Source organism: Aegilops tauschii, chromosome 7 (genome assembly GCF_002575655.3).
Source record: "Aegilops tauschii subsp. strangulata cultivar AL8/78 chromosome 7, Aet v6.0, whole genome shotgun sequence".
Lineage (NCBI taxonomy): Eukaryota > Viridiplantae > Streptophyta > Magnoliopsida > Poales > Poaceae > Aegilops > Aegilops tauschii.
The window spans coordinates 633,968,837-633,983,155 of NC_053041.3; positions in this window are offsets into that span (position 1 = coordinate 633,968,837).

The window sequence follows — 14,319 nt, forward strand, 5'->3', positions numbered from 1 at the left end:
TAGTTTCTGCAACTTATGATTTCGTCGGTCGCTCGTACCAAGTTTGAAAAGTTGAAACTGAAGGAAGTTTTAAAAACTCATCAAAATATATTCAAAATGGATCTCATTTGAAAGCCCCTCGTCACCGAAAACATAAATATTTAAAAACAAAACTTGATTTGGAATTTTGGTATGAAAGATATGAAAGATTGAAAATCGAAAGCCCAAAGAAAAACTGGGATGCGTGCCCCCGCTCTTGCGTACATTCTGCAAAGCCCCTCCCTAGGAAAGAATACAACTTCATATATATGCTTGATAAATAAATAGATCCTGATTTGTGAAGTTAATATTGAAGATGACACTAGGATCTGATGACGTCCATTGGAGAATGTGGAGGAAGTGAGAACTACAAGTCTACAATTGCAGATCTATTCCCAGAAGAAGAATTCCCACGAAGTCACACAGGGGTCAGGGAACCAGGATTACCACTTCAAGGCCTACAACTACATCCTCCAAACTACTAAGTTCGCCAAAAAAAATTGCTAGTAGGCGTCCCAGTGTCAAAAGAAGAGCGGTATAAAGCCATAGTAGTAATGCAATCACATTGTTGGTTGTCGCTTGTAGAATAATCTTTACTTTCTGGTTATTGCATCCTTCTGTCCACTTAGGATAATTAGAGAGAGGCTTGCCGCTTTATTATTATAACAGCTCCATACTTGCATTGATTCATGGACAATGTACAAGTGATTTAAAATGTCTTCTATTTGTTATTGTTATTTTGTCAGAAGAATTGATAATGAAAATTTTATTGATTTCGTCATCACATCGAGTGCTCACTCTGGCATCTGCGTTCGAAAATAGATTAAAAATCCATGAAGTGCCTACCCGATGATTAGATCCTCATTCCCATTCATGCTAGATGATGAGCTCCATACTATTTGCTCAAGGCCAAGGCACACCCATTCGTCATATCCCACTCCTCTTTTCTCTTCTATTCATTGTTTGCTTGTGTTCATGGTCTTTGTAAATTGTTCTCCCTGGAACTAGGATAGTAGACCTCGTCCATGCACAACGCACGCACCAGACATGCCTTGGAAACCTGCACGCATGACATGCGTCATGAACAGATATGTGCGCGCCGTGCCTGGGCCATGCACATACACACGCGCACACCAACTGGCCCATGGTATGGCACACACGCACGAGCGCACATGCCTCACAAACGCGCACTCCCGACCATGGCCGTGCACACGCGCAGGCAGACGGCCAGGGCCCCGGAGCGGAGCGGCGGAGTGGAGCTAATTTTTTTTAAATAATACATTTTTTTTATGAAATTACAGAAATAATACGCGGAAATTATTATTTTTAAAAATAATACACCGTCGGCCCGCTGCAGGCCGACTGGGCCTAATCGGCCCACAGCAGGCCGATCGGCTAGCAGCAGGCCGACTGCAGGCCCGGCTGGCACGCGGCGGCCTGTGGTTGGTCGGGCCACGTCGCGAGGGGGAGGTAGTGGGCTGTCGGCGTTGTGCGCCCCTGTCGGCCTACTGCCCGCCGATCGGCCAGCTGCTGGCCGACAGGGTGCTGCCACCTGACGCGCTGGCCGGCCTGTGCCTTATCCTCCCCTTCCTCTCTTCTTCTTCTCCCCTTGCTCGTTTCTTCTGTGTTCTTCCCTTCTCCTCTCTCTACAGAAAAATGGCACCCATTTATACACCTAAATGAGCAAGATTTTCGCGATTTTGGCACCGTGAATGGGTTCAACTCATTTAGGGCAGCCAAAAGAGGTGTCGATCTACTGATGGGGTAGCTCGTGGTGGTCGTGGTGAGCATTTTGGTGGAGGTGGTGGTGGTGAAGTTGGGGCAGTGTGGTGGTGGTGAAGTTGGGGCAGTGTGGTGGAGGTGAAGCTATTGTTCGTCGTTCTTCGTTGGAGCCGGAGCACCGGCAGTTTTTCGTTCGTCGTTCGTCGTTCTCGTTCGTCGTTCGTCGTTTTTCGTTCCCACGCACGCTTTAAGGGTATATTTCAGCCCACATTTTATTTTTCGTAGGTGCTCCGGTAGTATACATAAATATTGTTATTTGCCCCGATAGTATACGTAAATATTTTTGTGCGATTATTGTTATTTGCCCCGGTAGTATACGTAAATATTGTTATTTGCCCCGGTAGTATACGTAAATATTCTTCGTTCGCACGCACGCTTCGTTCGATGTGAAATTAAATTTGTGTGCGATTATTGTTATTTGCCCCGGTAGTATACGTAAATATTTGTAGTTGCTACGGCAAATATTCGTAATATAGTTGTAGGTGTGTGAATTGTATTAGTTGTTAGTGGGGATAATAAGTTGTTGCTTAATACTTGATACGTACACAGGTGCGTGATAAGAAGTTGGAAACATGAATAAAAAGTTCGAAAGAAGAGACTAGTTTTTTTTAAAGAGTTCGGGTCGGCATGTGCATAGCATGTCAGTGTGATGGAAATTTAACAAGCAAACAAAAAATGGGAAAACTACAACTACATGTTAAAAAACGTTTCAGTCCATATCCGATGCCAATTTGAAGCGGATAACTAAAGTACGTCTCAATGCCAAACTGTTTTTTTTAACTGCCACGCTGTAGTTTAACCCATAACAAGCAATAGCACCCCGCTAATGCCTCAACGTGGGCCTGCTAACAAAAAAACTTCAGATAAAAACTTGGCTAGAAAAAAGACGCATGCCTTTTTCTAAATTATTCTTAAAATAGATTAAAATGAAAAATACATCAACATGGGCCATATAATTCAAATAAACTGAATTATCATATTTGTCGGTTATATTATTATTATTATTTGAGGCATATTTATTATTAGTAAACATGGGCCTATTTATTATATTATTATTAAAACAAGAGTCAAGCAACTCATCATAATCGTCCACATAGATTAAATTATATTGATCGTGAAATTTACTATGGTCCTGGTAATATATAGATATGTCTAATACTTGTATTTCGTTGTTAAAAAAAATAGGTGAGTCGAGATGTCCGATGTAGTGAAGTTGAGATTTTACTATGGTCCTGGTACTGTCCAAACAAATGAGTTGGGAGCAAATCTGAGTGAATTTACTCACATAGAGGTGGCAATGAGCGCACCACAAACATGGTCTGTTAGTCAGTTGAAAGAATGGATTGCGGCAAGTTTAGGTCTTGATACTGAAACACACACCGTCGGTGTTCATGCATTGTGGACACGGTCAAGTTCAAAAATTTACTTTTATTTGAGGCCAATAGAGGGAGACTCCGATTGGGTGCGGTGGTTACAAGGTTGTGAACGAAGGGGATGCAATCCTGTTGCTTTAGTGCTTCCCGTCGTGAAGGAGGTCACTGCACATGAAGGCGAGGGTGGCTACGAAGGACAGAGCAGTCAGGTAGAACAAGGAAATGCTTATGGTTACGAACAAGGACAGAGCAGTCAGGTAGAAGGAGGAAATGCTTATGGTTATGAACCAGGGCAGAGTAGTCAGGTAGAAGGAGGAAATGCCGATGGTGATTACAATGGCGAGGTGGACGCTGACGAGGTAGATGGGCACATGCAGAACCAAATGGAAGAAGAAGACACCGATGTTGAAAGGGGTCATGCCGATGATTCTGACGAGTCAGATGAAGAAGAAAATGCAGAGGAGGTCCCGAATCCTGCATGGTGGAATCATGACTTATCATCTGCAATGACCGTGAATGATGGACATGATTCAGCCTGGCAATATCACCAGAACAATATTGCGACGGGTGCTATGTATCCGAACAAGCAAGCCCTGAAGGATGCAATAATTAATTGGGCAATGTCCACGCAAAGGGTTTTCACAGCTCAGGTGTCCAGTCAGAAATTCCTGATAATGGTATGCAAGAACGCAGATTGTCCCGCCAGGGTGCACGGCTTTCTCCCTAAGTATGGCACAAGTTGGGTGATAAGTGACTTAGTTAATCACACTTGTCTTATTCCCTGCGTCCCTCAAGATCATGCCAACCTTTCATCCACGCTTATTGCTTGATTGTTTTACGATGAGATAGTGCAGGACAATGCTATGGAAGTGAAGGCAGTCCAGACAAAAGTCTTCGCCAGGTTGAAGTACAGAATTTCTTATGGCAAGGCTTGGAGGGCTAAGCATGCAGCGCTTGAGAGGAGATTTGGTTCTTATTTTGATGCATATGACTCTGTTGTCCACCTCCTCCACACCCTGCAGCAGCGGAATCCAGGCACCTATATCGATATCCAAGACATGTTCATGCCAGAGTTCTCAATTGTGAGGGTGTTGCATCGTCTCTTCTTCTCTTTCGGTGTATGCATCGAAGCTTTTAGGCATTGCCGACCGGTGATATGTGTTGACGGTACTTTTCTCACAGGCAAGTACAAGGGTCAGATCCTGACAGCCATAGGTCAAGACGGCCAAAATCAAGTCGTCCCACTGGCATTTGCTTTTGTGGAGAGTGAGAACATTGAAAGTTGGACATGGTTCTTCAGGCAGTTGAAAATATCAGTTGTGAAGGAGAAGCCCAATGTGTGCATCCTTCATGACAGGCATGCAGGTATACTCAGTGCGATAAGGACACTGACAAACCTAGGCCCTGAGGAACAAGTTCCATGGCAGGACTTGCAGAGCCGTTGGTGCATGCGCCATCTCGGGGCTAATTTCTTCTCGCAGTTTAGAAATAAGAACCTGATGAATCTGTTCAAAAAACTCTGCAAGCAGAACCAGTTATGGAAGTACAATTTGATACGCGACAGACTTAATGTGTGCACGCAGAGACACGTGAGGGACAGGAAAGCTGCAAGAGATGCAGCGGTGAGGGCACATGTTGAAGCAGTAGCTGCACAGTTGGCAACAGGAACAACGGCCGTGGAGGAGGAGCCTGTTGGGCTATGTGACCTGCCAGACTTTGACCCACCTGGTACTAGGAGAAGGCTCGGGAGGTCGATTAAAACCTTCGAGCAGTGGATAGAGCATGAGCCTCTGGAGAGGTGGTCTTTGCTACATGACACACATGGAGCAAGGTACGGTGTCATGACAACGAACCTCGCGGAAACATACAACTTTGTCCTCAGAGGAAACCGGGCATTGCCACTTACAGCCATCGTTGAGGGTATTTTCTATGGCACCGTCAAGTATTTCAGAGACAGACGTCAAATAGCAGAGCAGCATATCTTGAACAACCCAAATACACGGTACTGTGAAAGAGTCACGAAGTACATGGACAACAAGATGCAAAAAGCTAGGTCACACACTGTAGTCGCCATCGGTAATCAAGAAAGAAGGTTTGAGGTCCGCTTAGCCAACAACAAATTTGGATGTGCAAATGAGTTGAGGACGCATGAGGTGAAAATTGGCAATGAAGCCTGGCCAACGTGTGAGTGCACATGCAATAAACCGAAATTGCTTCACCTACCTTGCTCACATGTACTTGCTGCTTGCGGGCAGCTTGGAATGGACGCAATATCGTTTGTGTCTCCATATTTTCTGAAAGAGGCTGTCCTCAATACCTGGACAGGTGAGTTGATTGGTTTTCGATCAATGGGTAATTTCAACAGCGTCAACCCCGCCGAAAGGCGTTACATTCCGAACCCAGAGCATATGCGTACAAGTAGAGGCAGACGGCAATGTCAGCGCATCCGAAATGATATGGATGAATCTGAAGCAGGAGGTCCGACTAGGCAATGCATTCTATGCAATGAATTTGGCCATAGGGACACTAATTGTCCCACTTTCGTCACTGGGCGTGGACGAGGCAACCGGGGAAGAAGAGGAGGTAGAGGCAGTAGAGGAGTAAGGGCGAGAGGAAGAAGCTAAGCTAGCACTAGTTTGTTCTGAATTTGTATTAAGTGTGGTGTGGCACTATGTTCTGAATTTGTATTAAGTGTGGCACTATGTTCTGAATTTTTATGAAGTGTGGCACTATGTTCTGAATTTGTACTAAGTGTGACACTATGTTCTGAATTCTTATTAAGTGTGGCACTATGTTCTGAATTTTTATTAAGTGTGGCACTATGTTCTGAATTTTTATTAAGTGTGGCACTATGTTCTGAATTTTTATTAAGTGTGACACTATGTTCTGAATTTTGTATGTGCAGGAATGTCGGGATTGTGGTTGCTGAATGGGGACATTGATAGGGGCCATCGTGCTGCGATATGGTATGAGCGCAAGCTTGAGCCTCTGGTCACTCGCACTCCTAAGAAAAACTGGAAGATACACTCAGGATGGCTTCAGCGGTACGTGCTTTATTAATTTGCACACTGACATGCATATTAATGGTTGAAATGGGAGACACTAACTGCAAAGTTCTCTGATGAAGGTTGAAATGGGCCGGCCTTTTACCTTTCGCGTGAGTCTATCCCGGGTGAGAAACGCCTCGCCATCGATGGGTCTTTGCTGAGCTGCTTAGTGGACCGTTGGAGGCCAGAGACCCACACGTTTCACTTCAGATGGGGAGAGATGGCTCCTACTCTGGAGGATGTGTCACTTTTGCTCGGACTACCGTTGGCAGGTCATGCCGTAGGACCGTTGGACGCACCGGCTGGTTGGGAGCGAGCTCTTACAGAACGTTTTCATGGTGTTTTTCCGGATGCTCCGGATCCGGTATGGGAGCATCACGGACCTAAGTATGAGTGGTTGCTAAATTTCCGGATAATTTCCCCTACCTATTATCTTGAAGTTATCGTGCATAAAGTTTTACAGAAAATAATTGCGGCTTACTAAAACTTTCTCTTCGCTTAATGCAGATCCAGAACTTCCGGGCGCCGTTGACTGCGGAACAGATCACTCGGAGCCTGGAGGCCTACTTACTGTGGCTTTTCGGCAAGGTGATGTCCACGGAGAACCATTTCACCACTATTAGCGCCCTCTACATCCCTATGGCACTCGAGATAGCGAGCGCTCAGACGGCGGATCAGATCAGACAGAGGAGTTGGGGTTCGGCGGTCTTAGCGGCTACATACCGAGGTATGTGGAATGGTTGCCAGCTTACATCGAGAAAGCCAGCCCTTCTTGGATGCCCTCTATTCCTACAGCTGTGGTCGTGGGAGAGGTTCTCTATAGGTCGACCAGATGTACATGTTCATGAGCCTATAGACGCCATGTTTGATGTTGACGGCATCGACATGCCTACTTTCGGTCTGTGTTGGACTCGTCGCGAGGTATGCACCGTGTTGTAGTTTAATGCAACTTTTTCTGCACAAGAGATAGTTCGATGCTAGCGGCTACTAACTTTTCTTCTCTGCAGAGACGCTCTGCTAGTGATCAGACCAGGAAGGCATACACAGCATTGAACGAGCAGTTCGATGCGTACACCGGGGTCATCTGGCAGCCCTACACGGAAGCAGCCATACATGCGAGATACCCTGCTGGTATGTCTGTGCTATGCACAAGGGACCGAGATTACTTGATGACAAAATCTAAGATCATCTTCGATGTCTTCGTCGAGGAGATGGCATAACAGAGGGTTATGAGGCAATTTGGTCTTCTGCAGTTGGAGCTACCTCCCCCTATAGAGAACCCGGTGCTAGCACACAACCACAGGTATTAACCAGTTTTTCAATGTTGCATTATCTTTCATAGTAATCCATTCGAAGCTTTAGGTAATTGTTGAACACACACCACAATTTTAGGACGACAAGGAAGGGCATGAACAGGACAACTGCTGACTGGCTAGTTAGACTAGAGCCGTATGTTATAGAATGGGAGACAGCAAACACAAATCTATGGCACGAGAATCGCAATTTCGATCTCGATGAATTCAATCTCTATTTGCGGCGCTACATGACCGGAACACGGTTACGCATTGTTGAGTACTCCCACCCAGAGGAGATACCGGATCCTACTCCGTTGGATATGTACCCGAGCTATGATACTTCGGGCTCTAGGCAGTACGCGGTAAGATATATTTTCTTACGTAATGTTCTCACATACTTTGACGTGCAAGAGACAGACATTATTAATCGTCATGCAAATTTGCAGGCTACCTTGACACGTGAACTCTACGACGACGTGACCACCTTTGGACGATCACTATCGTCTGGACCTCTTCTTCAGCATCGTCCAGTGGTACAACCCTTCTTGGAAAGAATTCAGAATAAGATACGGACTGTGTACTAGGCTATCACGTGCACCCAGAGAACCGATGTTGTTCAGCACCAGCAGGAGCAGCCGCGTCACTCCATGCACCGACATCAACCACGTCCACGTCTAGCACATCAGCCGACAACCAGGCCACCCCGTCCTGCCCAACCTGGCAGTTCTACGTGGCACCCGCAGCACTATGGTCCCACGTCGAGCTTCGTGTTTTCTCCACAGCCACAGCAACACGGTCCCTCATCGAGCTTCGTGTTATCTCCACAGCCACAGCAGCACGGTCCCTCGTCCAGTTTCGTGTTTGAGCCAGAGCAGACGTCACACCCAGCAGGTATGTGTCTTCATATTTATTGTTTTCAATATTAATTGACGCGACCTCATTCTTCATGATGAAACGTTCCATCGCGTAGGAGCCTATGGATATCAGGCGTCTATGTCGGCATCACATGATATGTGGGGGAGTGATCAACATCCTGAGGACAACATACAGGCTCAGATGTCGCAGCACACGCAGTGGATGAACATGTTTTCGACTCCTCCACCAGGCCCGACACAGGATACACAGCATGGCCAGGGAGAGTCTGAGATTCCTCCTCGTCACGTTAGGGCACCCGACAGGTTGGGATGGTCCCCGATTCCAGATCCGCCTCCCCGCCAGGCCAGACGTCCTCACTGACGCTTCTATCTATCAGTAGAGACATTACCATCTATTTCTGTGTGAGACTTATGTCTATTCTATGTATGAGAAAAATGACTATGTACTTATGTACGAGACATATGCCTACTCTATTTTAGTACTCTGTTATCGGAACTACAAGATCAAATTTAGATAGAACATAATATTCATACAACGAGACATTACAAACAATTAGATAGAACTACATCTAAATTAAATGGTACGTAACTGAACTCACAACATACGGCATAAAAACTACATGAAGTCATCATCGTCATCCTCGATCGATGCAGAAACCTTGCCCTTTGATGATGAAGAACCCTTTCCCGCCATATGTTCGCGCCAACTTTTTCCCGCCACCCGTTTCCCGCCACCCGTTTCCCTCCTCCCATTTCCCGCCCCATGTCCCGCCACCCATTTCCCGCCACCCGTTTCCCTCCTCCCATTTCCCGCCCCGTGTCCCGCCACCCGTTTCCCGCCACCCGTTTCCCTCCTCCTATTTCCCGCCACCCGTTTCCCGCCACCCGTTTCCCTCCTCCCATTTCCCGCCAACCCTTTGCCGCCTTACCGCAGTCGTTCTTTCCCGCCGTTTTCTCCTCTCTACCTATAAAACCCCCTTCAGATGGAGCTGGATAAGCATTGCAGTGTGGTGGTGGTGAAGTTGGGGCAGTGTGGTGGAGGTGAAGCTGTTGTTCGTCGTTCTTCGTTGGAGCCGGAGCACCGGCAGTTTGGTGGCCGCCGTTCTTCGTTCTTCGTTCGCACGCACGCTTCAAGGGTATATTTCAGCCCACATTTTATTTTTCTTAGGTGCTCCGGTAGTATTTGTTAATATATTTAGATGTCAACTAATTAGTTGTGTAAAAATGTGTAGTTGCTCCGGTAATAATCCGTCCTATATGTGGATGTCAAGTATTTAGGAGTGTCAGTATATGTAGTAGTCCAGAAAAAAGGTCCGTAATATAGGCAGTCCATTCAAATATATTAATCTGTCAATATTTGTAGTTGCTACGGCAAATATTCGTAATATACTTGTAGGTGGGTGAATTGTATTAGTTGCTCCGTTAATATTCTGTAACATATAGCTTGGTAATATATAGACATGTCTAATATTTGTTAGTGGGGATATTAAGGGGTAGGTTAGGTACTCAATGCGATTTGTGTGTTGCAGATGGCTAAGGGTACTCAGTGGGTGCTTAGCCCTATTGTTCATGTCCAAGGCTTTTCTCCAACCGTTGTGCAAGTTAGTGAAGTGGACCTCATTTTTGATTGGTTGAAGACTAAATTCATGTTGAAGCAAGGGTTGAAGGAAGACGATTTTGTGTACTACGTCAGCAGGAAGCAGTCAGATGGCCCTGGGGAAAGAAAATTGATTGACATAACTGATGATGGCAAGATTCAAGAAATGCTGAGCGAATGGGAATGGAAAAGGGTTGTTGAGTTGCATTGCTACAGGAAACCGAGTTATATGTGATGAATTTGTCATTCGAAATCCGCCTCCCCGCCAGGCCAGACGTCGTCACTGACGCTCCTATCTATCAGTAGAGACATTACCATCTATTTCTGTGTGAGACTTATGTCTATTCTATGTATAAGACAAATGACTATGTACTTATGTACGAGACATATGCCTACTCTATTTTAGTACTCTGTTATCGGAAGTCCAAGATCATATTTAGATAGAACATAATATTTATACAATGAGACATTACAAACAACTAGATAGAACTACATATAAATTAAATGGCACGTAACTGAACTCACAACATACAGCATAAAAACTACATGAAGTCATCATCGTCATCCTCGATCGATGCAGAACTCTTGCCCTTCGACGATGAAGAACTCTTGCCCTTCGACGATGCAGAAACCTTGCCCTTCGATGATGAAGAACTCTTGCCCTTCGACGATGCAGAACCCGGAAGCGGCGGCATGAAGATATCATCTTCGTCCTCGCTCTCCTCAGTCCATAAACATGGATTATTTGCTGCAATCCTTCTGAAAGTTTCACTCTTCGGCACCACTACCTTCTTCCACTTGTCATGCAACCTAAGAAGTTCTTTACGTACCTCCCCATAGGTCCTTTCAGGCCACCCAGACCTACGTAATTGGTGAGCCAACTCATTCATTATGGTGTCACTACCAGTGAGTTCGTCCCATGGAACTATCCTATTATCCATCCTGAAATCGGTAGCTAGCCTCAGAAGAGTCCTGCTCATCCCAGGGTGAAAACTACGATCGAAAGGATAATGGGACATCTCAACTACACTACACTGCAATGCTTATCCACCTCCGTCTGAAGGGGGTTTTATAGGTAGACAGGAGAAAATGGCGGGAAAGCGAGCTCCGGTATGGCGGGAAATGGGTGGCGGGAAACGGGTGGCTGGAAATGGGTGGCGGGAAACGGGTGGCGGGAAAGGGTTGGCGGGAAATGGGTGGCGGGAAACGGGTGGCGGGAAATGGGTGGCGGGAAAGGGTTGTGCGGAATACGTCAAAGTTTTACAAAAAAAATCAGCGATCATTCGGAAAAAAAATATTGGCACATGCACCAGTCGGCCCACAGCACGCCTAGTCGGCCCACTGCAGGCCTATCGGCCAACTGCAGGCAGACTGGACCCTGTCGGCCAACTGCAGGCCGACTGGGCTTGATCTGGTGGCCGACAGCCCAATCGGCCAGCAGCAAGCTGATGGGACACCAGTCGGCCTGCAGCGGGCCGACGGTGTATTATTTTTGAAAATTCTTTTTTCAGCGTAATATTTCTGTAATTTAAAAAAAATGTATTATTTAAAAAAAATTAGCCGGAGTGGAGGGACTCCGAACAGTGCTCTATTCTAAAAAAAAACTATAAAGGGTTTGAAAGCATATGGAGGAAACGAACACAAAAACACCATGATAAAAGATAGAAAATCCTAGATCTATTCAAAATATAAACAATGAAGGGTTTGAAAGCATATAGAGGAACTAAATCCATCTAAAAACTATGATAAAAAAGAATTGAAAATCTTAGATCTATTCTGAAAATGAAGCGGTGAAGGGTTTAAAAGAATTTGCAGGAACTGGATGCACCAAAAAACAACACGACAAAAGATAGAAAATCCTAGATCTAGTCTGAAAGCAAACAATGGAGATTTTGACAAATATCTGTAAGAACTAAATGCACCTAGAAACCACCACGATAAAGGATTGAAAATCCTAGATCTGTTTGTGAAAATGAATGATGGAATGTCTACAATCATCTGCGTAGGAACCAAACTCAACCAGAAACACCACAATAAGATTGTAGAAAAATCCTAGATCTATTCTGAAAACGAATTTAATGCCAATCTTCTGTGTGACAACGAATGAAGTGCACATCTGTTGCGTTAAGCAACACATCTCTGAAAATTCTATCGGAAAATCCATTCTTCAAATGGATAAACTCCATACAAAAAGTTGGGATGATATTGGATCTGAAAATAATTCGTATCAATATTATGGACAAACTCAGGAGCAAGACTGCAGAAAAGCTGGCAGAGGATAGGACGTAAAATAACAAAGCACAAACCCAATAATCAAGCATTTCCTTTTTAATTAAAATAGTCAGCCTGGTGGCGTGCAGTGTGAAACCAGATCCAGCAAGATTACGTGCATGCAAACGGGCCATAGTTGCAACGTATCTTTTCTTTTTCCCCTCGAATCCACACCATCGTCGACGGTTAGGTGTATACGTACGCATTACTACGCCGCGTTCGTTGCTTCTCACGTTGTGATGTGATGGATTGTGGTGGAGGCCAGATGGCATGTCTGGGTGTTTATATAAAAGCCAGCCGGTTGGAACAAAATGGCAAGTACTGATACGGATTAGAATTTTGGGATGGAAACAACCAAGGACTTTTGGCGCTGAGGCAAAATGAAACATTGCCGATTTAAAGGGAACTCTTATTTTAGAAAGAGGTAATGACAGGCCAATCAAACAAGAAAATAGAACGCGTGGAAACAAGCTGTGAATTACCAATAAACACATTTCTACCCTAAAGAGGTTACTTTCTCCATTGCCATAAAACCTTCAAAGTCATATGCTTTGCTTTCTCTACACTCCAATCATATGCTTTGAACCCAATATCTTTAAAAAATAATGCATTTGAACTATGGTGCAACCAAATAACTTCTACTATAGATATTACGTTCTCATCGGGTGGCCGACCGGAAGACTAGTTTGATGGAGAGACCCGGGAGAGATGTATCTCCTCGGTGGCATAGAGATTTAAAAAGAGTTGTCTCCCTTAGAAAGTCATACACGTGCCAGCCCAAGGCATTGATACAAATCTCTCACATTTGTGCTACAAATACCACTGTTATATACTCCATCCGTCCCACAATATAAGACGTCTTTGAAAGCTAACATAGCTTGCAAAGATGACTTATACTGTGGGACGGAGGGAGCATTATTTATGCCCATTACACACGACATATATGTGCCAGATAAAAGGTGACAAAATATCACGAAACACATGAAATTCACACAACTTTAACTGAGTACAAAATAAAGTACAATAGCTGAACGGAACAACGAACAAGGAACAATACAATGACTAGTTATCTTAGCGGACATTCCAGTCCTCTGCGTTCCGCATGGATGGCACGAGCCAGATAGGGGGGCATCGCGCCCGAGCTTGATTGCTGGTAAGTTCTACACCTAGTGCAAGATCTTCATTCAAGCTGAAACGGCATAGGTCAGGAAAGTCTCCATTCCAACTCCTAATGCGTTCATGCATACTGAAAATGCATCCATGCTTCATGAAGGGAAGATCCTGGGCATCATGTACAGATGGTGGCATTTCAATCATCAGTGGATAATTCATGCCAATGAACAGAGAGTATGCTCCAAGATCATGTTTCCTTTCCCAGTGAGCCCCAGCAAGATTCCAGACCATGCCATTCAACTGGAACACAAGGCAGCGCATTGTTCCATATGAGCGCAGTCCTCGCTCCAGATATGGACTCTCGACCTCTTCCCCTGTTACAACCCCACGTGTGTGGACCAATAACATAGTTTGATTGTCATTTATGTCAGGTACAAGATTCCAAGAGAGAGGCGTGAGGTCCTGTCCATCGATGATAACAGGAGCCGGGATTTTCTGAGGAGCCAAGTTCAATCCTGCCCAAAAACCGTTCATCATATTAGTTGTCTGAATTGCAATAGTTCCTAAAATGTGATCAATGTAGTTGAGCTTACCGTACGAGAGCTGCCAAACGAAAACAGACCCCTCGTTTGTCAGTGCAAAGATCCGTCCGCCATGAAGAACAGCATCTTCATACACAAAAGGGAACATGAGGTCCGACCTTAATAGTTTCCACCCGTCGGAGGTGAAACCACCCCTGGCGATGGCAATTGAGATGTCGAACACCGCGATCACAGTGTACTTGCTATAGCCGGCCTTCTTGGATGGTGCATCAGCGATAGCTATCTTGTTCAGCTTTGCCCTTGCTTGATCAAAGTGGAATTGCACGCTGTCTGGCAAGTCTTCCAGATCAAACCCTATGCTGGAAATGGGCGGAAGTGGCACAGTGACCGTAGTGTACACATTGTG